At 33.1% G+C, this 19,379-nt stretch overlaps 5 non-coding genes across 5 annotated transcripts; all 5 read left to right on the top strand.

Moving 5' to 3' along the window:
• The first annotated feature begins 1,674 nt into the window (after positions 1-1,674).
• TRNAL-AAG (transfer RNA leucine (anticodon AAG)) lies at positions 1,675-1,756 on the top strand. The gene has a single exon. It is a non-coding gene; the product is annotated as a tRNA-Leu (tRNA).
• A 3,151-nt stretch (positions 1,757-4,907) lies between these two features.
• On the top strand, positions 4,908-4,989 carry TRNAL-AAG (transfer RNA leucine (anticodon AAG)). Its single transcript has one exon. It is a non-coding gene; the product is annotated as a tRNA-Leu (tRNA).
• A 2,057-nt stretch (positions 4,990-7,046) lies between these two features.
• Positions 7,047-7,128, top strand: TRNAL-AAG (transfer RNA leucine (anticodon AAG)). Its single transcript has one exon. It is a non-coding gene; the product is annotated as a tRNA-Leu (tRNA).
• Positions 7,129-9,215: 2,087 nt separating this feature from the next.
• TRNAL-AAG (transfer RNA leucine (anticodon AAG)) lies at positions 9,216-9,297 on the top strand. The gene has a single exon. It is a non-coding gene; the product is annotated as a tRNA-Leu (tRNA).
• A 3,149-nt stretch (positions 9,298-12,446) lies between these two features.
• On the top strand, positions 12,447-12,528 carry TRNAL-AAG (transfer RNA leucine (anticodon AAG)). The gene has a single exon. It is a non-coding gene; the product is annotated as a tRNA-Leu (tRNA).
• Positions 12,529-19,379: the final 6,851 nt, after the last annotated feature.

Below are 19,379 nucleotides of genomic sequence, written 5' to 3'. Positions count from 1 at the left end.
AAGTGATTTTCTCCACTAATAAGAAAATCAATAATAATAAAGTCCTTTCTTCTCAATATCTAGTCGATATGGTCCAGATGCATGAGCTGAAATTCAGCACTGTCTAAAGTGCTGGATTAAGGTTCCAGTTTCTTTGGAGGCATTGGTACAAAACCTACTGCCGCCATAATTATTTTTCCTAAGAAAAAATAAGTCATTGATGTCAAAGTGTTTTTCTCTGCTAAACAGCAAATCAATAATAAAAAAAAATCCTTTCTCATTAATAATTTATGTTAATTTATGTACTTTTTTTAACCTTCCAAAACGTTTTGAACATAATTTAAACACTTTTGGTATGACTCTTCTTTTTAAGTATTGATTTAAAAAAATGTTTTACTGTAATCTGAGCTATATGACCCAGATCTGTGAGCTAAGAGTGTCCATGTGGTACCATGGCCGAGCGGTCCAAGGCCACTAAGCTGCTAAAATAAAATATTGGCAAATTGAAAAGTTCATCATCTGCCCTAGATTTTAAAATAGTTTATTAAAATTTCAGAAGTCTTCTCAAACTTTAGAAATAATATGTATAATAATAAACTATGATCTACGGAGTCAAGTTAGGCATGTGGTAGCATGGCTGAGCGGTCTAAGGTGCTGGGTTAAGGCTCCAGTCTCTTCAGAGGCGTGTGTTCAAATCCAACTGCTGCCGTAATTCTTTTCAAGAGAAAACGACAGTCATTGATGTCAAATTCGGTTTTCTCCACTAAACAGCAAATCAAATATAAAACATTTTTTTTTATTAATATTGTCTGCTAATTTTGTACCGTTTTATACTTCCTTAACTTTTTGTATTTTAAACACTTAACATGACACTTTTTTTCAAGTATTGATTTAAAACAAACATTTTTTTGCTATAATCTCAACTATATGATCCAGAACTGTGAGCTTTCAGTAAGAAGTGTCCATGTGGTGGCATGGCCAAGCATTCTATGGTGCTGGACTTAGGCTCCAGTCTCTGCTGAGGCATGGGATCAATTCCCACTGCTGCAATCATGATTTTGCTAATAAAACATCAGTCAGAGATGGCAAAGTGATTTTCTCCACTAATAAGAAAATCAATAATAATAAAGTCCTTTCTCCTCAATATCTGGTTGATATGATCCAGATGCATGAACTAAAATTCAGCTCTGTCTAAAGTGCTGGATTAAGGTTCCAGTTTCTTTGGAGGCATTGGTTCAAAACCTACTGCCGCCATAATTATTTTTCCTAAGAAATAATAAGTCATTGATGTCAAAGTGTTTTTCTCTGCTAAACAGCAAATCAATAATTAAAAAAATCCTTTCTCATTAATAATTTATGTTAATTTATGTACTTTTTTTAACCTTCCAAAACGTTTTGTACATAATTTAAACACTTTTGGTATGACTCTTCTTTTTAAGTATTGATTTAAAAAAAATTATTTTACTGTAATCTGAGTTATATGACCCAGATCTGTGAGCTAAGAGTGTCTATGTGGTACCATGGCCGAGCGGTCTAAGGCCACTAAGCTGCTAAAATAAAATATTGGTAAATTGAAAAGTTCATCATCTGCCCTAGATTTTAAAACAGTTTATTAAAATTTCAAGAGTCTTCTCAAACTTTAAAAATATTATGTATAATAATAAACTATGATCTACGGAGTCAAGTTAGGCATGTGGTAGCATGGCTGAGCGGTCTAAGGCTCTGGATTAAGGCTCCAGTCTCTTCGGAGACGTGTGTTCAAATCCCACTGCTGCCATAATTCTTTTCAAGAGAAAACGACAGTCATTGATGTCAAATTCGTTTTTCTCCACTAAACAGCAAATCAAATATAAAAAAATTATTTCTTATTAATATTGTCTGCTAATTTTGTACCTTTTTATACTTCCTTAACTTTTTGTATTTTAAACACTTAACATGACACTTTTTTTCAAGTATTGATTTAAAACAAAAATTTTTTGCTATAATCTCAACTATATGATCCAGAACTGTGAGCTTTCAGTAAGAAGTGTCCATGTGGTGGCATGGCTAAGCATTCTAAGGTGCTGGACTTAGGCTCCAGTCTCTGCTGAGGCATGGGATAGATTCCCACTGCTGCAATTAAGATTTTGCTAATAAAACATCAGTCAGAGATGGCAAAGTGATTTTCTCCACTAATAAGAAAATCAGTAATAATAAAGTCCTTTCTCCTCAATATCTGGTCGATATGGTCCAGATGTATGAGCTAAAATTCAGCACTGTCTAAGGTGCTGGATTAAGGTTCCAGTTTCTTTGAAGGCATTGGTACAAAACCTACTGCCACCATAATTATTTTTCCAAAGAAAAAATAAGTCATTGATGTCAAAGTGTTTTTCTCTGCTAAACAGCAATTCAATAATTAAAAAAATCCTTTTTCATTAATAATTTATGTTAATTAATGTATTTTTTTAATCTTCCAAAACGTTTTGTACATAATTTTAACCTTCCAAAACGTTTTGTACATAATTTAAACACTTTTGGTATGACTCTTCTTTTTAAGTATTGATTTAAAAAAAATGATTTTACTGTAATCTGAGTTATATGACCCAGATCTGTGAGCTAAGAGTGTCTATGTGGTACAATGGCCGAGCGGTCTAAGGCCACTTAGCTGCTAAAATAAAATATTGGTAAATTGAAAAGTTCATCATCTGCCCTAGATTTTAAAACAGTTTATTAAAATTTCAAGAGTCTTCTCAAACTTTAAAAATAATATGTATAATAATAAACTATGATCTACGGAGTCAAGTTAGGCATGTGGTAGCATGGCTGAGCGGTCTAAGGCTCTGGATTAAGGCTCCAGTCTCTTCGTAGGCGTGTGTTCAAATCCCACTGCTGCCATATTTCTTTTCAAGAGAAAACGACAGTCATTGATGTCAAATTTGTTTTTCTCCACTAAACAGCAAATCAAATATAAAAAATTATTTCTTATTAATATTGTCTGCTAATTTTGTACCTTTCTATACTTCCTTAACTTTTTGTATTTTAAACACTTAACATGACACTTTTTTTCAAGTATTGATTTAAAACAAACATTTTTTTGCTATAATCTCAACTATATGATCCAGAACTGTGAGCTTTCAGTCAGAAGTGTCCATGTGGTGGCATGGCCAAGCATTCTAAGGTGCTGGACTTAGGCTCCAGTCTCTGCTGAGGCATGGGATAGATTCCCACTGCTGCAATTAAGATTTTGCTAATAAAACATCAGTCAGAGATGGCAAAGTGATTTTCTCCACTAATAAGAAAATCAATAATAATAAAGTCCTTTCTCCTCAATATCTGGTCGATATGGTCCAAATGTATGAGCTAAAATTCAGCACTGTCTAAGGTGCTGGATTAAGGTTCCAGTTTCTTTGGATGCATTGGTACAAAACCTACTGCCGCCATAATTATTTCTACAAAGAAAAAATAAGTCATTGATGTCAAAGTGTTTTTCTCTGCTAAACAGCAAATCAATAATTTAAAAAATCCTTTCTCATTAATATTTTATGTCAATTTATGTACTTTTTTTTAACCTTCCAAAATGTTTTGTACATAATTTAAACTCTTTTGATATGACACTTCTTTTTAAGTATTGATTTAAAAAAATGTTTTTACTGTAATCTGAGCTATATGACCCAGATCTGTGAGCTAAGAGTGTCCATGTGGTACCATGGCCGAGCGGTCTAAGGCCACTAAGCTGCTAAAATAAAATATTGGTAAATTGAACAGTTCATAATCAGCCCTAGATTTTAAAACAGTTTCTTATAATTTCAAGTCTTCTCAAACTTTAAAAATGATATGTATAATAATAAACTATGATCTACGGAGTCAAGTCAGGCATGTGGTAGCATGGATGAGCAGTCTAAGGTGCTGGATTAAGGCTCCAGTCTCTTCAGAGGCGTGTGTTCAAATCCCACTGCTGCCATAATTATTTTCAAGAGAAAACGACAGTCATTGATGTCAAATTCGTTTTTCTCCACTAAACAGAATATCAAATATTAAAAAAAATCTTTATTATTAATATTGACTGCTAATTTTGTACCTTTTTATACTTCCTTAACTTTTTGTATTTTAAACACTTAACATGACACTTTTTTTAAGTATTGATTTAAAACAATTTTTTTCCCTATAATCTCAACTATATGATCCAGAACAGTGAGCTTTCAGTCAGAAGTGTCCATGTGGTGGCATGGCCAAGAATTCTAAAGTGCTGGACTTAGGCTGCAGTCTCTGCTGAGGCATGGGATCAATTCCCACTGCTGCAATCATGATTTTGCTAATAAAACATCAGTCAGAGATGGCAAAGTGATTTTCTCCACTAATAAGAAAATCAATAATAATAAAGTCCTTTCTCCTCAATATCTGGTCGATATGATCCAGATGCATGAACTAAAATTCTGCTCTGTCTAAAGTGCTGGATTAAGGTTCCAGTTTCTTTGGAGGCATTGGTACAAAACCTACTGCCGCCATAATTATTTTTCCTAAGAAAAAATAAGTCATTGACGTCAAAGTGTTTTTCTCTGCTAAACAGCAAATCAATAATTAAAGAAAAAATCCTTTCTCATTAATAATTTATGTTAATTTATGTACTTTTTTTAACCTTCCAAAACGTTTTGTACATAATTTAAACACTTTTGGTATGACTCTTCTTTTTAAGTATTGATTTAAAAAAAATGTTTTTACTGTAATCTGAGCAATATGAACCAGATCTGTGAGCTAAGAGTGTCCATGTGGTACCATGGCCGAGCGGTCTAAGGCCACTAAGCTGCTAAAATAAAATATTGGTAAATTGAACAGTTCATAATCTGCCCTAGATTTTAAAACAGTTTATTCAAATTTCAAGAGTCTTCTCAAACTTTAGAAATAATATGTATAATAATAAACTATGATCTACGGACTCAAGTTAGGCATGTGGTAGCATGGCTGAGAGGTCTAAGGTGCTGGATTAAGGCTCCAGTCTCTTCAGAGGCGTGTGTTCAAATCCCACTGCTGCCATAATTCTTTTCAAGAGAAAACGACAGTCATTGATGTCAAATTCGGTTTTCTCCACTAAACAGCAAATCAAATATAAAAAAAATATTTCTTATTAATATTGTCTGCTAATATTGTACCGTTTTATACTTCCTTAACTTTTTGTATTTTAAACACTTAACATGACACTTTTTTTCAAGTATTGATTTAAAACAAATTTTTTTTTTTATAATTTCAACTATATGATCCAGAACAGTGAGCTTTCAGTCAGAAGTGTCCATGTAGTGGCATGGCCAAGCATTCTAAGGTGCTGGATTTAGGCTCCAGTCTCTGCTGAGGCATGGGATCGATTCCCACTGCTGCAATCATGGTTTTGCTAATAAAACATCAGTCAGAGATGGTAAAGTGATTTTCTCCACTAATAAAAAAATCAATAATAATAAAGTCCTTTCTCCTCAATATCTGGTCGATATGATCCAGATGCATGAACTAAAATTCAGCACTGTCTAAGGTGCTGGATTAAGGTTCCAGTTTCTTTGGAGGCATTGGTACAAAACCTACTGCCACCATAATTATTTTTCCAAAGAAAAAATAAGTCATTGATGTCAAAGTGTTTTTCTCTGCTAAACAGCAATTCAATAATTAAAAAAATCCTTTTTCATTAATAATTTATGTTAATTAATGTATTTTTTTAATCTTCCAAAACGTTTTGTACATAATTTAAACACTTTTGATATGACACTTATTTTTAAGTATTGATTTAAAAAAAAATGTTTTTACTGTAATCTGAGCTATATGACCCAGATCTGTGAGCTAAGAGTGTCCATGTGGTACCATGGCCGAGCGGTCTAAGGCCACTAAGCTGCTAAAATAAAATATTGGTAAATTGAACAGTTCATAATCTGCCCTAGATTTTAAAACAGTTTATTAAAATTTCAAGAGTCTTCTCAAACTTTAAAAATAATATGTATAATAATAAACTATGATCTACGGAGTCAAGTTGGGCATGTGGTAGCATGGCTGAGCAGTCTAAGTCTCTGGATTAAGGATCCAGTCTCTTCGGAGACATGTGTTCAAATCCCACTGCTGCCATAGTTCTTTTCAAGAGAAAACGACAGTCATTGATGTCAAATTCGTTTTTCTCCACTGAACAGCAAATCAAATATAAAAAATTCTTTCTTATTAATATTGTCTGCTAATTTTGTACCTTTTTATACTTCCTTAACTTTTTGTATTTTAAACACTTAACATGACACTTTTTTTCAAGTATTGATTTAAAACAAACATTTTTTTGCTATAATCTCAACTATATGATCCAGAACTGTGAGCTTTCAGTCAGAAGTGTCCATGTGGTGGCATGGCCAAGCATTCTATGGTGCTGGATTTAGGCTCCAGTCTCTGCTGAGGCATGGGATCAATTCCCACTGCTGCAATCATGATTTTGCTAATAAAACATCAGTCAGAGATGGCAAAGTGATTTTCTCCACTAATAAGAAAATCAATAAAAATAAAGTCCTTTCTCCTCAATATCTGGTTGATATGATCCAGATGCATGAACTAAAATTCAGCTCTGTCTAAAGTGCTGGATTAAGGTTCCAGTTTCTTTGGAGGCATTGGTTCAAAACCTACTGCCGCCATAATTATTTTTCCTAAGAAATAATAAGTCATTGATGTCAAAGTGTTTTTCTCTGCTAAACAGCAAATCAATAATTAAAGAAAAAATCCTTTCTCATTAATAATTTATGTTAATTTATGTACTTTTTTTAACCTTCCAAAACGTTTTGTACATAATTTAAACACTTTTGGTATGACTCTTCTTTTTAAGTATTGATTTAAAAAAAATGTTTTTACTGTAATCTGAGCAATATGAACCAGATCTGTGAGCTAAGAGTGTCCATGTGGTACCATGGCCGAGCGGTCTAAGGCCACTAAGCTGCTAAAATAAAATATTGGTAAATTGAACAGTTCATAATCTGCCCTAGATTTTAAAACAGTTTATTAAAATTTCAAGAGTCTTCTCAAACTTTAGAAATAATATGTATAATAATAAACTATGATCTACGGAGTCAAGTTAGGCATGTGGTAGCATGGCTGAGCGGTCTAAGGCTCTGGATTAAGGCTCCAGTCTCTTCGGAGACGTGTGTTCAAATCCCACTGCTGCCATAATTCTTTTCAAGAGAAAACGACAGTCATTGATGTCAAATTCGTTTTTCTCCACTAAACAGCAAATCAAATAAAAAAAAATTATTTCTTATTAATATTGTCTGCTAATTTTGTACCTTTTTATACTTCCTTAACTTTTTGTATTTTAAACACTTAACATGACACTTTTTTTCAAGTATTGATTTAAAACAAACATTTTCTGCTATAATCTCAACTATATGATCCAGAACTGTGAGCTTTCAGTAAGAAGTGTCCATGTGGTGGCATGGCCAAGCATTCTAAGGTGCTGGACTTAGGCTCCAGTCTCTGCTGAGGCATGGGATAGATTCCCACTGCTGCAATTAAGATTTTGCTAATAAAACATCAGTCAGAGATGGCAAAGTGATTTTCTCCACTAATAAGAAAATCAGTAATAATAAAGTCCTTTCTCCTCAATATCTGGTCGATATGGTCCAGATGTATGAGCTAAAATTCAGCACTGTCTAAGGTGCTGGATTAAGGTTCCAGTTTCTTTGGAGGCATTGGTACAAAACCTACTGCCACCATAATTATTTTTCCAAAGAAAAAATAAGTCATTGATGTCAAAGTGTTTTTCTCTGCTAAACAGCAATTCAATAATTAAAAAAATCCTTTTTCATTAATAATTTATGTTAATTAATGTATTTTTTTAATCTTCCAAAACGTTTTGTACATAATTTTAACCTTCCAAAACGTTTTGTACATAATTTAAACACTTTTGGTATGACTCTTCTTTTTAAGTATTGATTTAAAAAAAATGATTTTACTGTAATCTGAGTTATATGACCCAGATCTGTGAGCTAAGAGTGTCTATGTGGTACAATGGCCGAGCGGTCTAAGGCCACTTAGCTGCTAAAATAAAATATTGGTAAATTGAACAGTTCATAATCAGCCCTAGATTTTAAAACAGTTTCTTATAATTTCAAGAGTCTTCTCAAACTTTAAAAATGATATGTATAATAATAAACTATGATCTACGGAGTCAAGTTAGGCATGTGGTAGCATGGCTGAGCAGTCTAAGGCTCTGAATTAAGGCTCCAGTCTCTTTGTAGGCGTGTGGTCAAATCCCACTGCTGCCATAATTCTTTTCAAGAAAAAACGACAGTCATTGATGTCAAATTCGTTTTTTTCCACTAAACAGCAAATCAAATATAAAAAATTATTTCTTATTAATATTGTCTGCTAATTTTGTACCTTTTTATACTTCCTTAACTTTTTGTATTTTAAACACTTAACATGACACTTTTTTTCAAGTATTGATTTAAAAAAAAAAATTTTTTTTTGCTATAATCTCAACTATATGATCCAGAACTGTGAGCTTTCAGTAAGAAGTGTCCATGTGGTGGCATGGCCAAGCATTCTAAGGTGCTGGACTTAGGCTCCAGTCTCTGCTGAGGCATGGGATAGATTCACACTGCTGCAATTAAGATTTTGCTAATAAAGCATCAGTCAGAGATGGCAAAGTGATTTTCTCCACTAATAAGAAAATCAATAATAAGAAAGTCCTTTCTCCTTAATATCTGGTCGATATGGTCCAGATGTATGAGCTAAAATTCAGCACTGTCTAAGGTGCTGGATTAAGGTTCCAGTTTCTTTGGAGGCATTGGTACAAAACCTACTGCCGCCATAATTATTTTTCCTAAGAAAAAATAAGTCATTGACGTCAAAGTGTTTTTCTCTGCTAAACAGCAAATCAATAATTAAAAAAAATCCTTTCTCATTAATAATTTATGTTAATTTATGTACTTTTTTTAACCTTCCAAAACGTTTTGTACATAATTTAAACACTTTTGGTATGACTCTTCTTTTTAAGTATTGATTTAAAAAAAATGTTTTTACTGTAAACTGAGCTATATGACCCAGATCTGTGAGCTAAGAGTGTCCATGTGGTACCATGGCCGAGCGGTCTAAGGCCACTAAGCTGCTAAAATAAAATATTGGTAAATTGAACAGTTCATAATCTGCCCTAGATTTTAAAACAGTTTCTTATAATTTCAAGAGTCTTCTCAAACTTTAAAAATGATATGTATAATAATAAACTATGATCTACGGAGTCAAGTTAGGCATGTGGTAGCATGGCTGAGCGGTCTAAGGTGCTGGATTAAGGCTCCAGTCTCTTCAGAGGCGTGTGTTCAAATCCCACTGCTGCCATAATTATTTTCAAGAGAAAACGACAGTCATTGATGTCAAATTCGTTTTTCTCCACTAAACAGCAAATCAAATATAAAAAAAAATCTTTCTTATTAATATTGGCTGCTAATTTTGTATCTTTTTATACTTCCTTAACTTTTTGCATTTTAAACACTTAACATGACACTTTTTTTTAAGTATTGATTTAAAACAATTTTTTTTTCCTATAATCTCAACTATATGATCCAGAACAGTGAGCTTTCAGTCAGAAGTGTCCATGTGGTGGTATGGCCAAGAATTCTAAAGTGCTGTACTTAGGCTGCAGTCTCTGCTGAGGCATGGGATCAATTCCCACTGCTGCAATCATGATTTTGCTAATAAAACATCAGTCAGAGATGGCAAAGTGATTTTCTCCACTAATAAGAAAATCAATAATAATAAAGTCCTTTCTCCTCAATATCTAGTCGATATGGTCCAGATGTATGAGCTAAAATTCAGCACTGTCTAAGGTGCTGGATTAAGGTTCCAGTTTCTTTGGAGGCATTGGTACAAAACCTACTGCCACCATAATTATTTTTCCAAAGAAAAAATAAGTCATTGATGTCAAAGTGTTTTTCTCTGCTAAACAGCAATTCAATAATTAAAAAAATCCTTTTTCATTAATAATTTATGTTAATTAATGTATTTTTTTAATCTTCCAAAACGTTTTGTACATAATTTTAACCTTCCAAAACGTTTTGTACATAATTTAAACACTTTTGGTATGACTCTTCTTATTAAGTATTGATTTAAAAATTTTTTATTTTACTGTAATCTGAGTTATATGACCCAGATCTGTGAGCTGAGTGTCTATGTGGTACAATGGCCGAGCGGTCTAAGGCCACTTAGCTGCTAAAATAAAATATTGGTAAATTGAACAGTTCATAATCAGCCCTAGATTTTAAAACAGTTTCTTATAATTTCAAGAGTCTTCTCAAACTTTAAAAATGATATGTATAATAATAAACTATGATCTACGGAGTCAAGTTAGGCATGTGGTAGCATGGATGAGCGGTCTAAGGTGCTGGATTAAGGCTCCAGTCTCTTCAGAGGCGTGTGTTCAAATCCCACTGCTGCCATAATTATTTTCAAGAGAAAACGACAGTCATTGATGTCAAATTCGTTTTTCTCCACTAAACAGAATATCAAATATAAAAAAAAATCTTTCTTATTAATATTGACTGCTAATTTTGTACCTTTTTATACTTCCTTAACTTTTTGTATTTTAAAAACTTAACATGACACTTTTTTTCAAGTATTGATTTAAAACAATTTTTTTTCCTATAATCTCAACTATATGATCCAGAACAGTGAGCTTTCAGTCAGAAGTGTCCATGTGGTGGCATGGCCAAGAATTCTAAAGTGCTGGACTTAGGCTGCATTCTCTGCTGAGGCATGGGATCAATTCCCACTGCTGCAATCATGATTTTGCTAATAAAACATCAGTCAGAGATGGCAAAGTGATTTTCTCCACTAATAAGAAAATCAATAATAATAAAGTCCTTTCTCCTCAATATCTGGTCGATATGATCCAGATGCATGAACTAAAATTCAGCTCTGTCTAAAGTGCTGGATTAAGGTTCCAGTTTCTTTGGAGGCATTGGTTCAAAACCTACTGCCGCCATAATTATTTTTCCTAAGAAATAATAAGTCATTGATGTCAAAGTGTATTTCTCCGCTAAACAGCAAATCAATAATTAAAAAAATCCTTTCTCATTAATAATTTATGTTAATTTATGTACTTTTTTTAACCTTCCAAACATTTTGTACATAATTTAAACACTTTTGTAATGACTCTTCTTTTTAAGTATTGATTTAAAAAAAATGTTTTTACTGTAATCTGAGTTATATGACCCAGATCTGTGAGCTAAGAGTGTCCATGTGGTACCATGGCCGAGCGGTATAAGGCCACTAAGCTGCTAAAATAAAATATTGGTAAGTTGAAAAGTTCATCATCTGCCCTAGATTTTAAAACAGTTTATTAAAATTTCAAGTCTTCTCAAACTTTAAAAATAATATGTATAATAATAAACTGTGATCTACGGAGTCAAGTTAGGCATGTGGTAGCATGGCTGAGCAGTCTAAGGCTCTGAATTAAGGCTCCAGTCTCTTTGTAGGCGTGTGGTCAAATCCCACTGCTGCCATAATTCTTTTCAAGAAAAAACGACAGTCATTGATGTCAAATTCGTTTTTTTCCACTAAACAGCAAATCAAATATAAACAATTATTTCTTATTAATATTGTCTGCTAATTTTGTACCTTTTTATACTTCCTTAACTTTTTGTATTTTAAACACTTAACATGACACTTTTTTTCAAGTATTGATTTAAAACAAACATTTTTTTGCTATAATCTCAACTATATGATCCAGAACTGTGAGCTTTCAGTCAGAAGTGTCCATGTGGTGGCATGGCCAAGCATTCTTAGGTGCTGGACTTAGGCTCCAGTCTCTGCTGAGGCATGGGATAGATTCCCACTGCTGCAATTATGATTTTGCTAATAAAGCATCAGTCAGAGATGGCAAAGTGATTTTCTCCACTAATAAGAAAATCAATAATAATAAAGTCCTTTCTCCTTAATATCTGGTCGATATGGTCCAGATGTATGAGCTAAAATTCAGCACTGTCTAAGGTGCTGGATTAAGGTTCCAGTTTCTTTGGAGGCATTGGTACAAAACCTACTGCCGCCATAATTATTTTTCCTAAGAAAAAATAAGTCATTGACGTCAAAGTGTTTTTCTCTGCTAAACAGCAAATCAATAATTAAAAAAAATCCTTTCTCATTAATAATTTATGTTAATTTATGTACTTTTTTTAACCTTCCAAAACGTTTTGTACATAACTTAAACACTTTTGGTATGACTCTTCTTTTTAAGTATTGATTTAAAAAAAATGTTTTTACTGTAATCTGAGCTATATGACCCAGATCTGTAAGCTAAGAGTGTCCATGTGGTACCATGGCCGAGCGGTCTAAGGCCACTAAGATGCTAAAATAAAATATTGGTAAATTGAACAGTTCATAATCTGCCCTAGATTTTAAAACAGTTTCTTATAATTTCAAGAGTCTTCTCAAACTTTAAAAATGATATGTATAATAATAAACTATGATCTACGGAGTCAAGTTAGGCATGTGGTAGCATGGCTGAGCGGTCTAAGGTGCTGGATTAAGGCTCCAGTCTCTTCAGAGGTGTGTGTTCAAATCCCACTGCTGCCATAATTATTTTCAAGAGAAAACGACAGTCATTGATGTCAAATTCGTTTTTCTCCACTAAACAGCAAATCAAATATAAAAAAAATATTTCTTATTAATATTGGCTGCTAATTTTGTATCTTTTTATACTTCCTTAACTTTTTGTATTTTAAACACTTAACATGACACTTTTTTTCAAGTATTGATTTAAAACAATTTTTTTTTTCCTATAATCTCAACTATATGATCCAGAACAGTGAGTTTTCAGTCAGAAGTGTCCATGTGGTGGTATGGCCAAGAATTCTAGAGTGCTGTACTTAGGCTGCAGTCTCTGCTGAGGCATGGGATCAATTCCCACTGCTGCAATCATGATTTTGCTAATAAAACATCAGTCAGAGATGGCAAAGTGATTTTCTCCACTAATAAGAAAATCAATAATAATAAAGTCCTTTCTTCTCAATATCTAGTCGTTATGGTCCAGATGCATGAGCTGAAATTCAGCACTGTCTAAAGTGCCGGATTAAGGTTCCAGTTTCTTTGGAGGCATTGGTATAAAACCTACTGCCGCCATAATTATTTTTCCTAAGAAAAAATAAGTCATTGATGTCAAAGTGTTTTTCTCTGCTAAACAGCAAATCAATAATAAAAAAAAATCCTTTCTCATTAATAATTTATGTTAATTTATGTACTTTTTTTAACCTTCCAAAACGTTTTGAACATAATTTAAACACTTTTGGTATGACTCTTCTTTTTAAGTATTGATTTAAAAAAATGTTTTACTGTAATCTGAGCTATATGACCCAGATCTGTGAGCTAAGAGTGTCCATGTGGTACCATGGCCGAGCGGTCCAAGGCCACTAAGCTGCTAAAATAAAATATTGGCAAATTGAAAAGTTCATCATCTGCCCTAGATTTTAAAATAGTTTATTAAAATTTCAGAAGTCTTCTCAAACTTTAGAAATAATATGTATAATAATAAACTATGATCTACGGAGTCAAGTTAGGCATGTGGTAGCATGGCTGAGCGGTCTAAGGTGCTGGATTAAGGCTCCAGTCTCTTCAGAGGCGTGTGTTCAAATCCAACTGCTGCCATAATTCTTTTCAAGAGAAAACGACAGTCATTGATGTCAAATTCGGTTTTCTCCACTAAACAGCAAATCAAATATAAAACATTTTTTTTTATTAATATTGTCTGCTAATTTTGTACCGTTTTATACTTCCTTAACTTTTTGTATTTTAAACACTTAACATGACACTTTTTTTCAAGTATTGATTTAAAACAAACATTTTTTTGCTATAATCTGAACTATATGATCCAGAACTGTGAGCTTTCAGTAAGAAGTGTCCATGTGGTGGCATGGCCAAGCATTCTATGGTGCTGGACTTAGGCTCCAGTCTCTGCTGAGGCATGGGATCAATTCCCACTGCTGCAATCATGATTTTGCTAATAAAACATCAGTCAGAGATGGCAAAGTGATTTTCTCCACTAATAAGAAAATCAATAATAATAAAGTCCTTTCTCCTCAATATCTGGTTGATATGATCCAGATGCATGAACTAAAATTCAGCTCTGTCTAAAGTGCTGGATTAAGGTTCCAGTTTCTTTGGAGGCATTGGTTCAAAACCTACTGCCGCCATAATTATTTTTCCTAAGAAATAATAAGTCATTGATGTCAAAGTGTTTTTCTCTGCTAAACAGCAAATCAATAATTAAAAAAATCCTTTCTCATTAATAATTTATGTTAATTTATGTACTTTTTTTAACCTTCCAAAACGTTTTGTACATAATTTAAACACTTTTGGTATGACTCTTCTTTTTAAGTATTGATTTAAAAAAAAATATTTTACTGTAATCTGAGTTATATGACCCAGATCTGTGAGCTAAGAGTGTCTATGTGGTACCATGGCCGAGCGGTCTAAGGCCACTAAGCTGCTAAAATAAAATATTGGTAAATTGAAAAGTTCATCATCTGCCCTAGATTTTAAAACAGTTTATTAAAATTTCAAGAGTCTTCTCAAACTTTAAAAATATTATGTATAATAATAAACTATGATCTACGGAGTCAAGTTAGGCATGTGGTAGCATGGCTGAGCGGTCTAAGGCTCTGGATTAAGGCTCCAGTCTTTTCGGAGACGTGTGTTCAAATCCCACTGCTGCCATAATTCTTTTCAAGAGAAAACGACAGTCATTGATGTCAAATTCGTTTTTCTCCACTAAACAGCAAATCAAATATAAAAAAATTATTTCTTATTAATATTGTCTGCTAATTTTGTACCTTTTTATACTTCCTTAACTTTTTGTATTTTAAACACTTAACATGACACTTTTTTTCAAGTATTGATTTAAAACAAACATTTTTTGCTATAATCTCAACTATATGATCCAGAACTGTGAGCTTTCAGTAGGAAGTGTCCATGTGGTGGCATGGCTAAGCATTCTAAGGTGCTGGACTTAGGCTCCAGTCTCTGCTGAGGCATGGGATAGATTCCCACTGCTGCAATTAAGATTTTGCTAATAAAACATCAGTCAGAGATGGCAAAGTGATTTTCTCCACTAATAAGAAAATCAGTAATAATAAAGTCCTTTCTCCTCAATATCTGGTCGATATGGTCCAGATGTATGAGCTAAAATTCAGCACTGTCTAAGGTGCTGGATTAAGGTTCCAGTTTCTTTGAAGGCATTGGTACAAAACCTACTGCCACCATAATTATTTTTCCAAAGAAAAAATAAGTCATTGATGTCAAAGTGTTTTTCTCTGCTAAACAGCAATTCAATAATTAAAAAAATCCTTTTTCATTAATAATTTATGTTAATTAATGTATTTTTTTAATCTTCCAAAACGTTTTGTACATAATTTTAACCTTCCAAAACGTTTTGTACATAATTTAAACACTTTTGGTATGACTCTTCTTTTTAAGTATTGATTTAAAAAAAATGATTTTACTGTAATCTGAGTTATATGACCCAGATCTGTGAGCTAAGAGTGTCTATGTGGTACAATGGCCGAGCGGTCTAAGGCCACTTAGCTGCTAAAATAAAATATTGGTAAATTGAAAAGTTCATCATCTGCCCTAGATTTTAAAACAGTTTATTAAAATTTCAAGAGTCTTCTCAAACTTTAAAAATAATATGTATAATAATAAACTATGATCTACGGAGTCAAGTTAGGCATGTGGTAGCATGGCTGAGCAGTCTAAGGCTCTGGATTAAGGCTCCAGTCTCTTCGTAGGCGTGTGTTCAAATCCCACTGCTGCCATATTTCTTTTCAAGAGAAAACGACAGTCATTGATGTCAAATTTGTTTTTCTCCACTAAACAGCAAATCAAATATAAAAAATTATTTCTTATTAATATTGTCTGCTAATTTTGTACCTTTCTATACTTCCTTAACTTTTTGTATTTTAAACACTTAACATGACACTTTTTTTCAAGTATTGATTTAAAACAAACATTTTTTTGCTATAATCTCAACTATATGATCCAGAACTGTGAGCTTTCAGTCAGAAGTGTCCATGTGGTGGCATGGCCAAGCATTCTAAGGTGCTGGACTTAGGCTCCAGTCTCTGCTGAGGCATGGGATAGATTCCCACTGCTGCTTTTAAGATTTTGCTAATAAAACATCAGTCAGAGATGGCAAAGTGATTTTCTCCACTAATAAGAAAATCAATAATAATAAAGTCCTTTCTCCTCAATATCTGGTCGATATGGTCCAGATGTATGAGCTAAAATTCAGCACTGTCTAAGGTGCTGGATTAAGGTTCCAGTTTCTTTGGAGGCATTGGTACAAAACCTACTGCCGCCATAATTATTTCTACAAAGAAAAAATAAGTCATTGATGTCAGTGTTTTTCTCTGCTAAACAGCAAATCAATAATAAAAAAAATCCTTTCTCATTAATAATTTATGTTAATTTATGTACTTTTTTTAATCTTCCAAAACGTTTTGTACATAATTTAAACACTTTTGATATGACACTTCTTTTTAAGTATTGATTTTAAAAAAATGTTTTTACTGTAATCTGAGCTATGACCCAGATCTGTGAGCTAAGAGTGTCCATGTGGTACCATGGCAGAGCGGTCTAAGGCCACTAAGCTGCTAAAATAAAATATTGGTAAATTGAACAGTTCATAATATGCCCTAGATTTTAAAACAGTTTCTTATAATTTCAAGAGTCTTCTCAAACTTTAAAAATGATATGTATAATAATAAACTATGATCTACGGAGTCAATTAGGCATGTGGTAGCATGGCTGAGCCGTCTAAGGCTCTGTATTAAGGCTCCAGTCTCTTCGGAGGCGTGTGTTCACATCCCACTGCTGCCATAAATCTTTTCAAGAGAAAACGACAGTCATTGATGTCAAATTCGTTTTTCTCCACTAAACAGCAAATCAAATATAAAAAACTCTTTCTTATTAATATTGGCAGCTAATTTTGTACCTTTTTATACTTCTTAAACTTTTTGTATTTTAAACACTTAACATGACACTTTTTTTCAAGTATTGATTTAAAACAATTTTTTTTTCCCCTATAATCTCAACTATATGATCCAGAACAGTGAGCTTTCAGTCAGAAGTGTTCATGTGGTGGCATGGCCAAGAATTCTAAAATGCTGGACTTAGGCTGCAGTCTCTGCTGGGGCATGGGTTCAATTCCCACTGCTGCAATCATGTTTTTTCTAATAAAACATCAGTCAGAGATGGCAAAGTGATTTTCTCCACTAATAAGAAAATCAATAATAATAAAGTCCTTTCTCCTCAATATCTGGTCGATATGATCCAGATGCATGAACTAAAATTCAGCTCTGTCTAAAGTGCTGGATTAAGGTTCCAGTTTCTTTGGAGGCATTGGTTCAAAACCTACTGCCGCCATAATTATTTTTCCTAAGAAATAATAAGTCATTGATGTCAAAGTGTATTTCTCCGCTAAACAGCAAATCAATACTTAAAAAAATCCTTTCTCATTAATAATTTATGTTAATTTATGTACTTTTTTTAACCTTCCAAAACGTTTTGTACATAATTTAAACACTTTTGGTATGACTCTTCTTTTTAAGTATTGATTTAAAAAAAATTATTTTACTGTAATCTGAGTTATATGACCCAGATCTGTGAGCTAAGAATGTCCATGTGGTACCATGGCCGAGCGGTCTAAGGCCACTAAGCTGCTAAAATAAAATATTTGTAAGTTGAAAAGTTCATCATCTGCCCTAGATTTTAAAACAGTTTATTAAAATTTCAAGAGTCTTCTCAAACTTTAAAAATAATATGTATAATAATAAACTATGATCTACGGAGTCAAGTTAGGCATGTGGTAGCATGGCTGAGCCGTCTAAGGCTCTGTATTAAGGATCCAGTCTCTTCAGAGGCGTGTGTTCAAATCCCACTGCTGCCATAATTCTTTTCAAGAGAAAACGACAGTCATTGATGTCAAATTCGTTTTTCTCCACTAAACAGCAAATCAAATATAAAAAATTATTTCTTATTAATATTGTCTGCTAATTTTGTACCTTTTATACTTCCTTAACTTTTTGTATTTTAAACACTTAACATGACACTTTTTTTCAAGTATTGATTTAAAACAAAAAATGTTTTGCTATAATCTCAACCATATGATCCAGAACTGTGAGCTTTCAGTAAGAAGTGTCCATGTGGTGGCATGGCCAAGCATTCTAAGGTGCTGGACTTAGGCTCCATTCTCTGCTGAGGCATGGGATTGATTCCCACTGCTGCAATTATGATTTTGCTAATAAAACATCAGTCAGAGATGGCAAAGTGATTTTCTCCACTAATAAGAAACTCAATAATAATAAAGTCCTTTCTCCTCAATATCTGGTCGATAAGGTCCAGATGCATGAGCTAAAATTCAGCACTGTCTAAGGTGCTGGATTAAGGTTCCAGTTTCTTTGGAGGCATTGGTATAAAACCTACTGCCGCCATAATTATTTTTCCTAAGAAAAAATAAGTCATTGATGTCAAAGTGTTTTTCTCTGCTAAACAGCAAATCAATAATTAAAAAAATCTTTTCTCATTAATAATTTATGTTAATTTATGTACTTTTTTTAACCTTCCAAAACGTTTTGTACATAATTTAAACACTTTTGGTATGACTCTTCTTTTTAAGTATTGATTTAAAAAAAATGTTTTTACTGTAATCTGAGCTATATGACCCAGATCTGTGAGCTAAGAGTGTCCAAGTGGTACCATGGCCGAGCGGTCTAAGGCCACTAAGCTGCTAAAATAAAATATTGGTAAGTTGAAAAGTTCATCATCTGCCCTAGATTTTAAAACAGTTTATTATAATTTCAAGAGTCTTCTCAAACTTTAAAAATAATATGTATAATAATAAACTATGATCTACGGAGTCGAATTAGACATGTGGTAGCATGGCCGAGCGGTCTAGGGCGCTGGATTAAGGCTCTAGTCTCTTTGTAGGCGTGGGTTCAAATCCCACTGCTGACATAATTCTTTTCAAGAGAAAACGACAGTCATTGATGTCAAAGATGTTTTTCTCCACTAAACAGTAAATCAATAATACAAAATTATTTCTTATTAATATTGTCTGCTAATTTTGTACCGTTTTATACTTCCTTAACTTTTTGTATTTTAAACACTTAACATGACACTTTTTTTCAAGTATTGATTTAAAACAAAAAATGTTTTTGCTATAATCTCAACTATATGATCCAGAACAGTGAGCTTCCAGTCAGAAGTGTCCATGTGGTGGCATGGCCAAGCATTCTAAGGTGCTGGACTTAGGCTCCAGTCTCTGCTGAGGCATGGGATCTATTCCCACTGCTGCAATCATGGTTTTGCTAATAAAACATGAGTCAGAGATGGCAAAGTGATTTTCTCCACTAATAAGAAAATCAATAATAATA

Source organism: Pseudophryne corroboree, chromosome 3, assembly GCF_028390025.1.
Source record: "Pseudophryne corroboree isolate aPseCor3 chromosome 3, aPseCor3.hap2, whole genome shotgun sequence".
In the NCBI taxonomy this organism is placed as follows: domain Eukaryota; kingdom Metazoa; phylum Chordata; class Amphibia; order Anura; family Myobatrachidae; genus Pseudophryne; species Pseudophryne corroboree.
Note: the sequence above shows the minus strand (reverse complement) of the source record. Positions and strands in the feature narration are given on the sequence as shown.